Source organism: Hirundo rustica, chromosome 8 (assembly GCF_015227805.2).
Source record: "Hirundo rustica isolate bHirRus1 chromosome 8, bHirRus1.pri.v3, whole genome shotgun sequence".
Classification (NCBI taxonomy): domain Eukaryota; kingdom Metazoa; phylum Chordata; class Aves; order Passeriformes; family Hirundinidae; genus Hirundo; species Hirundo rustica.
In genome coordinates, this window is record NC_053457.1 from 11,513,872 (window position 1) to 11,527,070 (window position 13,199).

The window sequence follows — 13,199 nt, forward strand, 5'->3', positions numbered from 1 at the left end:
TTAAAATGATCTATTACCCAAGTCCCCAGGGTGCTGTTTTCTGTAATAGATGTTTAAGTACCATACCTTATATGCACACACACATTCAGGCATATGGATGGATAAATCACTGGTATCTTTTTGAGGGTAATCCCATGGAAAATGCATGTGCCCCTTAATCCCACCCAAAATGTTCACCTTTAATTAACCTGAGCCACAAACAAACATGCAAATCTGTATTTAAATTGCTTCTGTAGTAAATATACACCAAAAATCACCTCAGCATCTGAAAGCCTGGAAGGAAAAAAATGCAGAAGCAAAGGAATGAGAAAATCATCATACACTGAACTTCCTTTCTCTGACTGATATTCATTTTCATCTCTACTCTTTTCTAGTATTTTTTCTGTTAACAATAAAGAATGAAATTTTATAAAACTTCACTTTGCCATAATTTTTATTCATCTGTGATATGAATGGGGATGCTGCAGAAATCACTGTGTGGCTGTTTTCCCAGAAAGATGCATCACATGAAGTACTCAAATTTTAATTGCTCTCCCTACTCCTCCCTTCACCACACAAATGAACTCCAGTCCATATTCCATATCACCAGCCTTCCTTACAAGTGCAGGATTTCGGTTGTGCACACAGGAGCATGTCTGTGCACTGTGAAGTGCAAGACATCTAATGACATATCTAGTCTTGAATACTGTGACGAGTACATCAGCAGGCCACCAGTTTTAGCACATGGTTAATTGGACAAAGATAGATTCACCACATGTCTTTTGTCCTATGCCCAACCTATACTTCAAAGGTGTTGATATTGCTGCCTTCATTGTCACATCTGCCCAGTGCCATGACTTCTTTGTGAGTACATCCGTCAGGAAAAGTTATATTAACTCTCCTTCTGAATGTGCTTTAAGAGCTGTATATTAAAAATTAAATTTAAAACATAATCAATTATTTATTTTGCACAGCTACAATACTTACCAAAAAAACATTGCTCAGTGAGCAAAGACTGATTTTTGTCTTGACTCCCTTTGATTCAGACACCTGGACATGTGCTAAGGAACCCCCTTGATGGAGAGCCAAGAGTCAGAGGGATCAGCTATTGCAGAAAACACCACCGACTACCAGTGGCAAAACACCTTTTTTGACCTACAAGTGAAGTGCTGCTCTCCTAGGCTGTCACTACAGAGAAGACTGTTTTTACATTTATCAGAAGCCTCATAGGTTTCCTCTATCACAGAAACCACCTTATATCCCATTAGCAGAGTAAAGGGAGAAATGAGAGGGAGGATGTCCCTGGGTATGCAACAATTGAAATCAGGACTAAAAGGCTAAGGTTTGAGCGCCCTGGAACTCATTATATCTTTAAGAACTCTGAATAGACTCTCTCCACCCTCACAGAGCCCTCATCCCTCTCCTCCCCCCAATATTTTGGAAGGATTTTGATGTCTTTTGATCAGTTTTGGTGTGTACACAATATATCTGCAACAGCTCAGTTAAAATATACTGGACGGTATAAGGAATATGTTGGGAATATGCAAAATAGGTGTTTAAACAGCTTAGACAAAATCATGAATCAACTTTTACAGGGAAAGTGTTTCACTTACCACTCTTGATTATCCTGGTTTTAGAGTATTGAATGTTAAGATTAACTTAAGTGTTAACAAGTAACTATAATTTTCTAAATTACAGAGTATAATCATATGAGAAAGTGCTATATTTCATGTCTATGGATGAAGAAAGTACTCTAAAATGCAAACACCACTAAATTTCTTCACAGGACTCAATCCTCAACAAACAACTGAAACAACTGTGGTAGCCGAGTAACTGTAGGCACTGGAGAAGTTAATATTGCAAGGAATGTTTTATACAATGTAGGAAAACATTCTTAGGAGCTTTGTAAATCCTTTAAAACATTCCAAAAAAGGAGGTTGTAGGAGGCACAGAAAGAGGTGCCTTCAAATGTATTTCCATACATTTTCCTTCTTGAGACCTGCGTGATTTAGGCTGTGGGTGTGTTAGATTGTACATTATCCTAAGATGAAGGAGAATGGAGAATCTTTGGGAAGAAGGAATACAATGTGCCTTGAAACATTTAGAGACTCTTCATATTTCAGTTCTAAAACTACTTTCTCCTTTGCACTCCACACACGTTTACAGACCACACATATGACTGGCATAGAAGTAAGCATAATAACATTACGATATATTTACTTGCATTTCAGTTCCCATTAGGGTAATGGTCACTTTGGTTTTATGTTTTTAAGCTCCCTTATGATACAGTATTACTGAAGACTGCATCTGCCTTCAGGATACACATTTAAGGAAATATGAAACTCAAAACTGAAAAAAAATAGCCTGTCAAAGTGACACCCCCCCCCCCCCCCCCCCCCCGAGAAACTGCGTATTTAAGAAAATTGGCATGCACAAGTGTCAGTAGAAGACCAGAGCCAAGGAAATTTAGATTGTTCTGAGTTTATACATTTTCTGCTAAGAGGAATGTTTAGATGACTAGCTACAATGCACAAGTAAAAAAGGTGAGGATTAGAATTACATTTAAATACAAAACATGGCCTTAGAGTCACATCAATTAAACTACAATAGAATTATTTGGAAAGATGTAGTACTGAGTGTGCCCTTGCTGACCTCACTGTTCACATTGGCTTCCACACACTGGCAACAGGATTAGGCTTCTCCCAATAATCTCTTCATTGGCCACCAAAGAAAGGCTTCTGATTTATATATATACAAACGCACCCATGCATAAAACAAGTGTGCAAACACCCACCCCCACACACACGTTTGTGAAAAACATAGTGAAGCTAAGACTTCCCTTGCTGTGGTAAACTAGCACAGACACACAAATAGAATACTTCCAAGGCATGAATGTTTGAACTAGAACCACGTTATCATCCTGAAAAGTAAATCTTATGGAAACTGCTATTACATGATTAACTAATGTCTAAGTCCCTGCAGGGAAGCAAAACAATTATTCTCAACCATAGCACAGCTACTTTATTTGTATTAATGGGAGGGAAGGAGAGGACGATCCGCAGAGTCTTCTAATGGGCAGCCACAGTAAAAAAATACCCCCACAAATTAAGTAAATGCATTTTTGTTGCTCTCTCAAAAGCTGTAAAATTCCTGCTCTGGATGCTGCAAGACATGAAAGCAAGACTAACTCTACTTTTGCTTTTAGCAGCGCGCTCACAAAGCAGCAATAGCAAATCAAGGGAAGTCAGAACACTGAGACACACACAGCTGGGTGGCTGAAGGAGCAGAGCAGATACTTGCAGGATGAAAAGAAACTACCAAGGAATAGTATTTGCACCCATGTCCATGAATGGTTAGTTTACAAACCAAAAGGGAGCCAGTGAAAACCATGGCCCAGAGCACTGGTCCTCAGTCTCTCTGGGTCATGACTGGAAAATTCAATGGCAGTTTCAGAGCTATTTAAAGCATATAGTCCATACAAATAAAAGACAAATAGCATTTCAGCGTAGCAGGTGGTCCACTATCAGCTCTGATGTATAGCTGTTTCAACACAGCTGCTTATTGCTTATTTGTAAAGAAATACCTCATTAATAACGAGAGAATGAAAATCATGTATAAAGATATGCATATAAATTTAGTCTACACTAAGCTACAATTTAAAACTGCATTTGATGTAATTTAATTAGAAATATTGATTAAAATGTAACCAGCTCACTGGAAAGATGATGATAATAGGCTAATAATAGCAATTGATTTGGTTTGATAAATGAACCAAAAAGCAAGCTGAAGGTACTTAGATTTTGACCTATTTAAGGCCCACATTCCCTTTTCTTCTTTGCTTTATTGAATTTCTGAGATTTGTTCAAAATATTATTGGAATGATACATCTGAAAAACACATAATTCACAGAAAGATTTGACAACTGCCGCTTCTGATGGCCCATTTTGAAACGCAGAGTTGTTGGGTCCCCCCCTCACTCCACTCCAGCTTTACTGAATTACATGTAGTGTGTGAGCAGCAGCAATAGTAATTAAAAATAATGAGGCCTGCTAGGTCTCCTAATTCTATTATCTTTATAGCATCAGGCTGCAAGCAACTCACCAGCAAAACAGCCCAGATGAGAAATCTCTTCTGAAGATTCAGCGGTTGTTTACAATGCAACAGGATAACCTTTTCAGCCTGGAAATAAATAAATAAAATCAGAAATCTAAAGCAGGCATTAGTGGGCATGATTCAAGAAAACATAAGGGTTAACTAATTGATACTTGGCATAAAAGTATGGTTTTCTTTTCTTCACACAAGAAAACCTGAGGTAAGTGAATAAAGTGCTGTAACATTCATTTTATTTTCTTATTTCTTTGCAGAAACTCTTATTTCTTCATGGAATAAAATGAAGAGCAGAATGTTGAATATGCTGACTTTCTGTGCCCTGTTAATTCTGTGTAAAACCCACAAAAGTTACCTTCAGCTTCAGTGGAACTGACAACATTATTCTAACTCACAGGGTGCTAAAAATTGGAACTTAAACATAGGTCTAAACTAGGACTGTAACACAGTAGGTCCTTTGTCTCTCCAAAACTATTACACACGGAATTTTATTTTATTGCTGTTACACTCTGATACAGTCTCTGAGCAGTAGATGTTTTTTGCAGCTCACTGACACTTAATTCCCTACACAACAAATGAGGCAGCGGAATTTTGGTGCCTAGGTCTAACATTTGCAAAACAACTTTCAGAAGATGATTAAATGTTGTGCAATCCTCCTGTTTCTGCAGGCAATCAAAATCAGTAGCCCCCTGGAAAACTGGGAATAGGTACCCTCCAACTCCAGAGCCTCATTCAACAGCTCGTTTGTGTTCACTCCATCACCAGCTCTCACGTAACATCTTTCTCCGCTGAGACTGGGGGCACATTCACACTATTAGAGGTGAAATACTTGTGTGTGCACACGGGGCTGGGGTGAAGAGCTTAAAGGATCAATATTTTTTGTATCCTGTATCACTTAACCTCGCTACAAGCATCCTCAAATCTTTGAATCACAAAGATGACTGATGTCACTAAGACACAAAAAAAGGAGTTATTTAAGTTGATGATCACAGTGAGTCACAATTTAAGCCCATGGAAACCACTCATTATTTCCCTAAATGTTTCCCAAAAACTTGATTCTGTTGCAGCAGAGTTTAGAAGGTAGTCCAAACTGGCAGGCACTGTTGTAGTAGATATTACTTGCAGACTTAGGGTGAATAATAAAATTCAAATTAAAAACATTGAAGAACCGGGACCTGTATTTTGCATAAAAATCTAAGAAGTCTAATTTTTTTTTTAATTGTTTCAACTGGAATTGAGAACAGAAATACAAAAAGATTCTTTCTCTCATGTGTATATTCCTGTTTGGAACATTATATAAAATAATGCCATTGTTTCTTTAAAATAAAGAGTTTGTAGGTTTACTCTTTTTATTGCATTTTTTTCTTCTAAGGGTAAGATAATAACAGAGCATACCTAACAATTCTGAAAATCATGCTCTTACTTCAACAGCCAAAAATACAGAGAACTTATTTTTCATGGATATATTTGTACTCCTGGATCAAGAAGATATGCAGCTAAATTGAGTGAGGTTGCTTAATTAAGGAATTACTAACAATTAAATGACTGCAACCCTATCCATTTCAATACAATAAAAAAGGTAAAAGAAACCAAAAATAGGATCAAAATGAGAGCTTTGAATGAGAAATAAAGAAAACCACACACTTTACTGTTCAATATACAACTTTTCCCACATTTCTTTTTTGTGTTTCCCACCACAACAGAAATATCCAATTAATAATAATGCAAATCATATTTATTTCAATAAACAATGGCCTTTGCATTACTTGTTTTCTCCATGATTTGCTACAATTCTTTCAACGTGTATACTTTATAATTCCAGTATTTCTATAAAATCAGTGAATTCTATACCCCATCAATTTGGCATATACAGTATATGCACAATCTTTTCAGAAAATATGTCTATTTGCCTCAGTTTTGTTGCCTTCCACCTGTGGACTCCTCATGAAAACGTAACAGCTAGAGCAAAGGTCAGAGACCAACAAAAGAAATTGAGAAACCTCTCTTACATATTTCTATAAAAGAGATCAGCAAAATTGTGAAATTCAGCACAAAGGGAACCAAGAAGGAGTACTGACTATCTGAGATCGGTAATTAATCCTCTGGGACCTGTGCATCCCTTGCTAGAAACGGCTGGAGCTGAAGGGGATCTGCAGGAAATGCTCTCAAATAACTTTGGCATCCAGCAAACACGGTATCATGAGACTTCAACCATCCACACTCTTGACCCCCTTCTTTAAGAAGTGCAAAACCACGTTTTCCTGGGACCTCGGGGCAGAAATCCAGCACCTCTTCTATCTTATATCCCCAGTTATTGAATGTGGATGTTATTTTAGGAGATAATCACGCAAAAACTTTCACATGGCTCTCCACACATCTTTATATAAACATGGACTTTGTTTCCATCTGTTGGGGAAAAACCCAGGCTGGCCTTGGTTGTCATACGCAAAAGAGCAAAGACAACTCAGAACGATGTGTTTCAAATATCTTAGCAGAGTTGAGCCAAGTACAAACACAGAATTAATAAGTAAAGAATAAAGATCAAAGCCTTGGACATGCAAGCAGAATCCTCAATGATTTTAGTGGCAATTTTGAAGAGAGGAAGTTGAGACTTGCTATGCATTTGGCTTAGCAGTGGTTGTTGTTTACCATCTTTTTTTTATCCTCAATACCCTCTTCCAGCTGTCTCATATATCACGCTCGTAATTGCTGTGGATTGGAGAACACCATTCTGTGGCTTGAGTGGAAATGGAAAGCTTAGGAGGAAAGTCACAGATAATTACACTGGTTAGCATTAGTCAGAGTCCAGGGTAGTGCTGGCAGAGAAAGGCAAGGAAATATGAAATTGTTTTTCAGCTGAATGCTGGAGAGCTCTGTATGGAATCACAGGGAAGGCACTCAGGGAAAAATGCATTAAAAATCTATCAGTATGTTCCGAAGAGAAACAGCCCAGCCCTGCTTCCTTTCTGGGACTCGCAACAGAGCACTGGAACGCATAAAGGAAAAATTCAGTAACTTCAGATACAACCACTGAATAAACACATAAACAACCTCAGTGGAATTAAAAACAAACAAACAAAGAAACAAACAAAAAACCCCCACCACACTGGGTGAGGGGGAGGAAGCAATAGACCCATCTGAATACGTTGATTTAAGCATCAGAAGAAATCAAACCTCACTACTGCAAGAAAAGAGCATGAAGGAAACCTACAACTACAGTGAAATAGATCATATATCCACTCTCATTGGGAACTTTCATAGCAATCACCTGCATCATTGTTATTTTTAATTAAATGCACATTAACACAAAGGTAATAAAGGGCTTTTGCTGTATAGAAGCAAAATGACAGAGCACTCAACATGATTAGCATTTAAGGAAAAGCAATCTTTAGGAAGTTGATTATAAAGTTATCATAATCAACCATCATTACAAGCTGCCATGCAGAATGTGGCCTTACCATCTGATCCCAGTTCTTTGCTCCTACCTTGGGCTGACACTAATGACCGCACCACCATAACGTGGCTGGATTAGGAGCCTGATTCAACCACACACTGGCCAAGTAAGAAGGACTGGTTCTCAGGCTGGATGAGGTCCCTGGTTCTACGTTCAGGCCGTGATCACCCAGATAGGTATCCAAAACACAGGAGGAACAGGGTGAGCAGCTGGCAGTGATACAGACTGTGGATGGAGTGTAGGACTGTCTCTTGCAGCAATACTACAGTTACACCTATCTGGGCACCTGGTCTTCCCAAGGTACAACCAGACAAACAACATTGTGAAACAGATCCAGACAAACAAGAACATGCTCCAACATACATGCATCAACCGTACATCCTAGAGCACTTCTCAAAGCCACAGGGACAACTACTTCTGTCTCTATTAGCACAAAAAACCAAAACCAGTCTTGTCAAATTTGTGATAGAATTACAGACAGAGGAAATGGCTAGGCATTTCTCAATTATGCCTTGATAGAAGTTCATTCCCTCTACACACTATCTACTTACTTTCCAGATGGAAATAGATTAAATTAATTGGGTTAAGCGTGCTTTGCTAATGATGCTACAGAAAGGATAGCCACAGACCTACAGCAAACAGGTACAGCAACAACGCAAGTGAACCACCTTGGCAAAGAGCTACACAAAGACCCATTTTTATTGATACTGATTACTTACAGCGCTTTCATGTAAAGAGCAGAAGGGGAATGTTTTTCTAAATGGCAACAGCTTTGCATAATCTCCTGTCTTAAACTATAGCTGAACATTTTCCGCTATTATCAAAGTCACACAGTCACAATTTGTCTCTTTGATATGGAGAATCTCAGCTTTCCAAATAGGCTGCTATTGTGATTGTTTTCTGGCTCTTATTAGTGGAAATTTTATTTTACTGAGATTACATATGTCAGTAATGGTCATTCTTCTAAAAGTAATTGTATACATATTGCCCAAACCCTATAGTAATAGGCAGCTCAGAAATGTATGCAGTTATGGGAGTCATACTGAAGACAAAGACAGAAAAACAGCCAGATTCCAGTTTCATCTCCAGCATTGCCTAAAAATATTTAGCAAGGGTCCTTTCAAGTGTGTCTTTAGGAGGCATTCATAAAGTGGAAGATCAATCAAAATATCATTGACAACTGTTTCCTATTGTCCCTAAGACTAAGAGCAGGATTTCTCTGAACATGTGCCTAAAATGTTTTCTTTTGATGCTGAGGAGACTGGAATTGGCTTCTTTACATGTGATGGGTGTATCTGCATGCCTCAGAGTTTGAGATCTGTTTAACAGAATTAAAGCTAATTTTTTTAATCTAAATGACTATCTTGTTGAAATGGCTCTGCCACTGAGCAAAGCAGATGCTGGAGCTGGCTGTTTTAAAATCAAAACAAAGTTTGCCATGAAATACAATAATGACTATTTTGTCTTGTCTTTAGTATCACAAATGTATTTGCTAACTACTTGATAAAAAATTACCTGCTATATCTCAAACTAAAAACTTAATCTGTCTTCAGGATTAACATGGAAATCATAAAAACCTCTAGTCATGTCCTTTGCCTTAGCACACCTTTCAAATCTTACAGAATCTTACAAGAGTCCTTATCTGAACAAGTAGAACAAACACTGCCATTAATGTACATTGTGCTACTGGAGGATTGGAGATGAAAGTGCTGCTGAGGGTCACCTGCACAAATGACAACAAAATTCCACTGATCACCTGGGCGAGTCTGCACCACTGAGGGCACCACTCTGGCCCTGGCTTGGGGTGACGGGGTCCTGACTACGCCAGTCATTTCCTCCTCCCTCCTCCTTTTCCCATCTGCTGCCACTGGCACACACACATAACCATGCTAAGAACCTGATTCAGCTGAAAATACTGCTGGAGAGGAAGAGAAGCAGTGACAGTGCAGGTCAACAGGAGCTGCCTGCGATTAGACCGGCTTAAACTGATCTTGGAACAACACCCTTAGAACCCAAAGAGGTTATTTCTCATTGTATCTATCAAGATGTGCAGAGAGTCAGCTACCCCATTTAATTGCACAGGCGTAGCTGAAAGCTATGAATGAGAAATGAAGGAGATAGCCTTGTCTGAAACTTTATAATGCAACCTGGTGCACTGTAGACATAATAAAATTATTTGCTAAGCCAGTCCACACATTAGAAGACCAGCTGCCTAGTGTCTAACTATGAAATTACTCTGCAAATGAAAAGCAGGAATAAAGAGTAGCCAAATGGAAAAATACTTCCTGCCCCAGCCAAAGAAAATAATTTACAACAGTTTCCCAGCAGAGAGAAAGTAAAAACGGTACATGCAGAGCACTAGGATGTAGAAAGTGAACTTCAGGGTAGTCAGCAAATAATCAGGTATTTGAATGGGTCTTTCAAAGACCCAAAGTGATCTGGGGGAAATAGATCTGGACCTGTTACACAGTTTAATGAGAGAGGGTATTCAATTTCTACAGTCTGACACGTAAGAACAAGCCACTGACATGGTATCAATATTTATATGAAAATGAGATCATCTGTCTCTCCATATCACTTTACAATCAGTGATCCCCAAGTTCTTTGCGTATTATGTATAACTGTTGCAAACCATGATTATTTCTCCAAAGTCAGTAAAAGGACTATTCCATAATGTTAGTCCACTCATAAATGGAACTTAGAGCATTTTGCAGGCATGGAAACAGCCACAGATTTGCCCCATCACATATCAAAGGCAGACCCTGAGGGATCATTCCTTCTCCAGTGAAATCAATCACGCAAAATCGTGTTTGCCTTCCCTCGTGTTTTTCACCATAGGAGCTACATTCTCAGCAAGTTTAAATTACCTTAACTTCAGTTAACTTAATGGATCTATATCAATTTATTCCCACAAATAACATGCCTTGAGTATTCTGGTGTACCATTTAGCTGTAACTAAAGGAATTCAATTCTAATTATTACCCTCCTTTTCCCCCCCAAAAAACCCCCGGTTTTAAACTTTTGCCCAAAACAGCTGTGGGACTGTGGTAAGTAAAAAGAGGTGCCTGCCTTCTTAATCTTGTCATCACACAGCTAATTAAAAACATATATCCTTTTTGGAGGCCCAGGCCCTGGAAAAACACAAGTTTTGGCAGCCTCATCCTGGTTGCTAGTATATGTTTTTTTCATGTCATGTAGTTTTAGGCTGAAAGTGTTCTGCACACAAGAGCACCAAGAGACACATTTTCTACAGAAACACAGAGTTGAGAGTGTATTTTGCACTGTACTGCTCTCACTGTGCTCCTAACAAGAAAAATGCTGTTAATATAAAAATTTTATACCTAGCTACTGTCTATTTTCTATGTTTTTTCAAAAATTCTAAAAATTTAATAGAAGTCTCCTTCTTTCAGATGCACCCTAAATATATATAGATTGACATAAACAAAATAGGGACCACAGATATCTGGTGACCCACCGGCAACTGAAGTAAGTATTACTGAGCATCATCCCAGAGTCACCAAGGGAAATCAAGAAATATTTCAATATTTTAAGATCACAGCAGAGTTCAGAATGAAGACAATCCCCCCAAATTTCTATTCTGCACCTCAAACTCTGGAGAGACCTGAGCATTTTTAAGAAGGGATGTGGAGTTTTGAATGAACTACTACACTGGAATCAGTGATCACTTCCAGATAAGGATCCAGCCTCTCTAACTTTCAGTTACTCAATTTGTCAGGCTTCTTCACTGCTTAAGTTACACCAGATGTGTAAAGTTCAAACCTTAGCTTTCAATGTGAACACTGAAAACTTTATACCTTAAGAGAAAGGTGATTTCAGTCACTTGGTAGGTGGTAATCTTTGCTCTGGTACAATTCATGAAGAATTTCATTCACAGGAATAAAAAGAGAAGCCTTTACTACATTTTAAATATGATAAAGAAAAATACAAGCACACTGAAGTATTAAACTCATTCTTGTGCTTTTTTTGTCAGAATAAGAGCATTAAGCCCTCTTATCTGCACACCTTATAGGATTGTAGAATTTGCCTGTGACAGTTACACTCCACCTATCATTTTTCAACGTAAACTAATTCAGCAGGTTATTTGGATTTTCCGTGTTTAAAAAAAAAAAAAAAATATGTCAGAGCACTCTTGGTAATGCCATAGCTGGTATTATCAAAGACTGTGACAGTACACATGAAGGCGCACGCTCCCAGGACTACACTGAACAGAATACTGAAAAGCAATAAAAGAGCTATTTAGAAGGCAGCGATAAAAATTGCTTTATATTTGCTAATACAAGCAACTGATATCCATTTCCCATGGCATAGTGTTTCTTCTCCCTCTTCCACTTATAAGCCAGGGAAAACACAGACATAAAAATGACAGATCAAAAAAAAGGTGCAGCTGTGCACAAGAAAAAATATATTCTTACACGTGTATATATATATAGAGAGAGAGGGACATTCACCTTTTTACTACTTGATATGCCATCCTGAGCATTTAGTAATCACATCTCCTGTGAAGCAGGAAACAGAGAGAAAATATTTTCCTACAGAGTGAAATGGAATGAAAATGAGCTCTCTAAGCTCAGTTGCAGGTTGCATAATCCAAAATGGATTCAATTTATTTCTACATTTAACAAATTTAATCAACACCCTGTCACCAATCAACTTTTTGAGAAGACTTCTGAGATTTAATGAGCTCAACTTGAAACTGTCATTGGACAATATGGACATGGGAATGTCCTGCAAAACAAAAAATTACAGAAAATGGTGTTTGGCAAAAAATGAACTCAAATTTATCTTAAATATGATGCTCTCTGAATAGAAAGCATTAAAATTTGCTAGTCCTACTGAAAAATTGCCAAGTGCAGATATTAATGTAAATAATTATGTGAGTTTTAAAAGAAAATATGATCTATATGAATTTATTCCTTAATTTCTAGTCATATTCTCTAAAATTCTAGAGAACACATACAAACTTGCAGGCAAAAAAGGGCCTTTTATCCAATAAGATCAGAGGAGAGGTGGAAGAAATTTCACAAATTTATAGCTGCCTCCTTAGGATCATATTGTTATACACCAGAAATGTTCTACTTCACTAGCTAATGAAATCAAAATTTAAACTTTTCTGAAATGCTTCCAAGTAAATCAGATTTTTTGCAATATTGATTTAAAAGAATAAAGAACTTCTGCTATTCTTATTCAGAGAAAAGACAGAATATCACATTTGAGAAGATTCTGTTCTTAACAAATGAAACAACTGAAAAATGCAACAGTAGGACATCCCATCAGAAAATTTTTACTGGGATAGAAGTGATTATGGACCTTCAACAGGAAGATAACTAATATTATAAATTCTAGAGAATTTTAAGAAAAAGACCTTGTAAAATCAAAACACTGAAATGAGAATGACTGATGCAGAATATAATATCCAATTTCCAAGTTAAAAAATAATAAATATGACCATTTTAAGAGGCACCTGTTTGAGTTACCACGGAATGTGGGAATCCAATCACAAAACCAGCCGTGCTATAAACTGGGGAAAGTCTAAGCAGAGGAAGAGTCACCTAGCCAGGGTGTTTAGTGTAAGCACAAGAGGATGGAAACAGAAGGACCAATATAGAGTTTTAAGGCATTTCAGTACTCTCATGCTTTA

The 13,199-nt window shown here is 37.7% G+C and overlaps 1 long non-coding RNA gene across 5 annotated transcripts in view; it reads right to left on the reverse strand.

Moving 5' to 3' along the window:
* The window catches only part of LOC120756230 (uncharacterized), a 179,078-nt gene that overhangs the window by 40,685 nt on the left and 125,194 nt on the right, over window positions 1-13,199 (reverse strand). For all 5 annotated transcript variants that reach the window (XR_009208107.1, XR_009208106.1, XR_009208104.1 and 2 more), the window contains one exon: window positions 4,081-4,158. This is a non-coding gene — a long non-coding RNA (uncharacterized LOC120756230). The remainder of the gene's footprint in view (window positions 1-4,080; window positions 4,159-13,199) is intronic.